A 5,641-nucleotide genomic window follows, 5' to 3' on the forward strand; every position below is an offset into this window, starting at 1 on the left:
ATGGAACTTAGCATATAGCTTATAAAAACCTGTAGTTATAATGTTTTAGATTTCAGGGTGGTGGATCAGCTTCAGCGTGTCCGCCTTTATTCTCCTCTGCATGTGTTTCATTAAGTATAGTTTAGCAAAAGACAAAGTGGTGGCATTAATGCACTGTAATTACAGATGGAGGCGGACTGTGGGGCAGACTGCCATCTACTGGATTAAATGCAACCCCCCTCACCCTTCTCACCTTAGCCCAGTCAGTCCTGTCTTTTCTTATTCTAACTCCAACTCAAGAAGTCAGTCAGAGTTCATGCACACACAACCTGGAATGCCCTTATGTATGCACATGCACAGGTTTAGTCTGGAGACTTTAAGAAACACATAAAAGCTTCTACAAAATGTGTGCCCATTTTAGTATATTACATGACAGTCATTTCCTTTGCCTGGGATAACACAATCTACATCCATCCACTCATTTGTCTATTTTGTTTATCCATTTATTCACCACTCAGGGTCACTGCTAACTGTACACATACCTCAGTATGTTTCCAGTTAAATCCTAGATCAACAGTAAATGAACTGAAGTCATTGTCATTGAGGTGGATGTGAACCAATCTTACAGTCTCTCCAGCCATCTGAAGCTGCACAAGAGTCAGCTACACATCATGCAGGAAGTCCATTCAATTAATTACATGGACAGTAATAATAATAATGAATAATGTACTTAACTGAATGATTAACTCAAGGCATGGCCAAAGCGTGCTGCACAGTGCTTTTGCTGTAGTCAGAGATGTTATGTTTATTTCATTTAGAATAATGTAAATTGGGACACCTGCCCACACAACAGCCTAAGTCAAACAAGTAAACAGTGCAGATCACTCCAGGTTTTTTTTTTTATTATTATTATTTAAACCGGGTTGTATTCCACAACGATTGGTACCTTCTAATCACTCAGACACAAGATTGGTACCTTCTAATCACTCAGATTAATATTTAGTTACACAACAGAGACACACTTGTAGAGGGAAGTGAAGTGGGGGGAAATCCAGCCTACACACAGGATATGGTTCATAAGAATTGTTGAATATGTGAGATGAATTTAAAACAAGTCAGCCAAACAGCAGTGGTTTATATAGACTGCTGTAAACAATTCAATCATCGACATGATGACTGTGATCTGTCGGGCGCAGTGAGGATCTCTAAGCAGGAAGCTTTTATATGGTAATAAAATCGATTGGACAGATGCGCGCACCAATCAGAAGCGTTTGATTTCTGTTTAAGGGACTGTTGAGAGGAGCAGTCGCCTGGCAACCGCCTAATGAAATGTATGAACTGTGGCTGTTAAAATAGCGACCTTCGAACCTGTCAAGGAAATTAAGCATTACAGGAGCCTGGATTTCTTTTTCTTTCTTTTCTCTCTTTAAAGAAGAAATGCACGATAATCAGAAAACTCAGTTCCCTGTCATCTCGTCCAAAAACAAGTAACGTTGGGGAAATGTGTGGCAGACCATTTCAATGTCGTGATTCAAATTTTGTCGAAAGCTTTTCACAAGAACCTTTCAACCCTTTCACCGCCTCTTGGTATCATCAGTTCTCAGTAGGGATGTTAGAGCTTCGCCCAGTCGCCAGGCTATGCCTGAAGCTCAGTCTAAAGCTTAGTATGTAGGCTCTATGAACAATGGTTGAACACCGCTCTTTCTGGACTGAGAAAAGACGTGACATCGGTACCCAATGAAAAAGCGTGAGTCTCAGCAAGTCCTGCAGCTCAGTTTTCTTCTTAAAAGATAAAAGAAAACGGCGAATGTGGCCCGATAGAGTGACTCTATCTGTTTCTAGTGCCGTTTATTCTTTCACTGAATACTAAAGATAAAGTCATCACAAAGGTGGCTACTTAAAATGCCATTTGTTACAAGAAACAGGCTAATGATCACTGAAATTAAGTCTAGTTCCACCCCCACCCCACACCTATCTTCTGTTACTTTCGAAAAAATAAGTTGCTTTAAATAATAGCTGGATGAAAATAAATATTGTGATCGATATTCTTGCAGTATTGTCCGTTTGATCACTGAATCTGAAGGAATGAAAATGGATGGATGTGACTGACTGTTTCTGTGGAAACCAACTTTCCCCTGCCTACACTATCCTCGTTCATCCTCAACTACCCAGCTCATAGTCTGGATGGGTTTGCTGACAGAATATAGATTAGACAGCTCAGATCATTCCATCCTGAGAGCTGATAAGGTTTATCCAAACTCGTATGATATAAAGCACAACGTTGGAGATTATATCGCAGATGACATTAAAGTCTTCTTTCAATAAAAGAATTCTTAAAATATGTTTGGGACTTACAACAATTGGTAACAGCAAAACTGTTTGCCACTTCCAAATTGTCAATGTGAGGCGTCAGTCTGAATTCCGAGGTGCCAAACTGAACCATTCCTATCCGAAACGCGCTGTATTCTTGATCCGCGCCCTTGGAAAAAGTCCCCCTGAAATTACAATAAAAAATATACAATAAAAAAAATTTTTGACTCTTGAAAAATGAGAATAATTTAACACATTTATAACTAATTTCATGGGTTTTTACGCACACAATGTTTATAGCCAACTGGCTTTTTCGGTTGAACTAATGGGCGCTTACCAATTTGAACACTGGCGAGCCTCCAAGCGCGCATCCCCATAAAACCAGGAGAACTGAAACGGATAATTCACTATCTTTTCCATGTCCACAGGTTAGGTGTCCACATCCACTAGGGTATTCTGATATTCCTCTTTTTCTCCGGAGATGTTAGATCCCAGACATATTGGACAGCTTTAGCCGTGGGGAGAAAAAAAAATCAGCAGGAAAGGACCGTTTTCTGCAGGTGGCTAGCAGTGAAAGGACACCAGCAGTGAAGGAATGGTCGCCTGCAACGTAGGTTTGCTGTCTCTTCTTCTGCTCCTCCTCGTCGCTCCCCCTGCTGGCAGCTGATACCTCCTCTAACGCACAGGCACACTGCGCGTCTCCGCTCGGCAAGCAGATCTTCTCAGCATCACACCCACAAGTGAGGAATGTTAATGAGAAGGCGGACAGAGACGAAAAAAGCCGAGAATCAACTACTTGGCGATAAGAGAGCACGGCGCACTTGAAAAATATTGGAGAAAACGCTTTTTCTAAATAATGTAATCTTCTCTTTGTAAAACACGCGCCAGTGAGCAACAATAAGACGTTAAATATCCAAAAATTGTTTATTCACAACACCCGTGAGTCATTAGTCCTACTTTATTTTTGTTTGTATAATCTTCCCGAGGTGCACTTCAATTTTCTTTTGGCTAGAGTCCCAGTTCATTCCAAAGCTCAGTCCCCTTTTTTTTGCCCCAAATCAACATTGCTACTACCAAGCTTGTGCTCATGAACTTTCTTTTGTTTTTGCATTGCCTTGAGTCAAAAAAAAAAAACAACAACAAAGCAGACTCCGATTATAGAGTAGATTTTAGTATAATTGTCCACGTGCTTATACTTGTTTACATTACGTCATCACAAACATTTACTGTGTCTACACAGGTATGTAGCTGTTGTACATTTCTGGCACTTACCTGCTATTGTAACCAATTTTACACAATCATTAGTTCAAACTCAAAGAACATTGAGTTTATAATAAGATACAGAAAACAGAAAGCTGGATATATGTATTTTTGTGACGCTATCCTGAAAAGGCCTATTGCGATCTGGTTTCTAAATAAGTATAATCATTTAAAAGATATGCTTAATCATCTCCGAAACTATATGTAATTTCACTTGTAATGATCAAAACCATTGATTGATTTTACTGTTGACTGAGTAATCAGTTAATCTTTGTCACTTTTATAATCTTATTGAGTGATCCAGAAGGAAATTATCTCTCAAGACCACTGCAGTGCCATCAATCACTGAGCCATCCAAAAGGCATGACCAAATATTAATCTAGTGATGTATTTTACATTTTAGGACTATTCTTAAGTTAATTTATGTAGTTGCACAAAAGATTTACCTGCTATTTTTTTTTTAATTGATTTATTACTGATCTTGCATCAAAAACATTAGTAAGGATCAATTAAGTCTATACTTAGTTTTATAAGTGACAGATATCAAACATGTCTATGAGACATATGAAAGCTTGGAGTAAGACAATCAAATATATTTGGTCACTTTAAAAACAAGCCTCCTCTACAGCACGTTCAAGGCTCTTACTGGGAAAACTCATCAAGTACATCAGCTGGAGGCCATCATTCATGCCCCCAGGAATACCATCAAATGAATCTCCTCTTTAACTTTGATCTAGTGCTTATCTCCACCTTCTGCATACAAATCTGATGCAAATATATTCCTGGTCTTGGATCCCATTATGAATGGGGTTAAATGGAGGAGAGCTTGCCTTGCAGCCAACAGGAAATAAGTGGCAATCCTGTCACCTGGGTTTTATGATATGCATATCTCAGCCTGCACAGACAGATGTATATTAATCATTGGCAGTGCGAGATAGCAGTCTGGAGCAAACTAATGAGGCTGAGAGTGAGTGGGAGCTGAGGGCGGGTGGCATTTATAAGCAACAGTTTGTCAGATTTCAGCACCATGGACAGCACATCACCTATATACCGTCTCCTGTTGAGAAAGTCCTTTAGGTGAATGAGAACACGTAGGGGTGGTAGCACCTGGGGTAGTAGTGCTACTGCTAGATTGGACTTCCTTTTGGCCTGAGAATTGTTTTAATTCTTTGTGGCTTAGATCAACAAAGTGCTGCAAACATTGCTCAGAGATTTTGTTCTGTATTAACATGAAAGCATCATCGCAACAGTTGCTGCAGATTGTTGGCTGTGAGTTCCCATTCTACCACATCCCAAAGGTGCTCTGTTATCTCGAGATCTGGTGACTGTGGAGGCCATTCAGTGACATGCGGAGTTATCCTGCTGGAAAGCAGCCATCAGAAGATCAGAAGGAGCCAAAGTGTGCGAGAAAATATCCCCCACAACATTGTACCACCACCACCACCTACCTCAACTGTTATACAAGGCAGGATGGATCCATACATTCAGATTGGTGCACCAAATTCTTACCATAGTATCTAAATGTCACAGCAGAAACAGAGGCTCATCGGACCAGGCAACATTTTGTCCAATTTCTAATGTCTAATTTGGATGAGTCAGTGTGGATTATAGCCTCAGTTTTTACAGGAGTGTTACCTGATGTGGTCTTCTGCTGCTATAGCTTATTTGGTTCAATGAGTTGTGCATTCAGCGATGCTCTTCTACGTACTTGGTTGCAATAAGTAGTGATTTGCATTACTGTTGCCTTTCTGTTAGCTTGAAGCAGTCTGATCATTTGCCTCTGGTCTCTTGTAATTAATCTCAAGTAATTTTAGGCAGAGAACTGCTGCTCACTGGATATTTTGTCATTTTCAGACCATTCTCTGTAAACCCTAGAAATGGTTGTGAGGCAAAATAGAAGATCAGCAGTTTCTGTAATACTCAGACCAGCCTATCTGGTGTTGTATCCACAACCACCATCCTCACTTTTAAAGTCACTTAAATCACCTTTCTTCCCTATTCTGATTCTCAATTTGAACTTCAGCAGGTCATCTTGACCATCTTTACAACACTTAAAGGCACTGGATCGCTGGCAACGTGACTGGCTGATATT

This window comes from Archocentrus centrarchus, chromosome 10 (genome assembly GCF_007364275.1).
Source record: "Archocentrus centrarchus isolate MPI-CPG fArcCen1 chromosome 10, fArcCen1, whole genome shotgun sequence".
NCBI classification, from domain to species: Eukaryota; Metazoa; Chordata; class Actinopteri; order Cichliformes; family Cichlidae; genus Archocentrus; species Archocentrus centrarchus.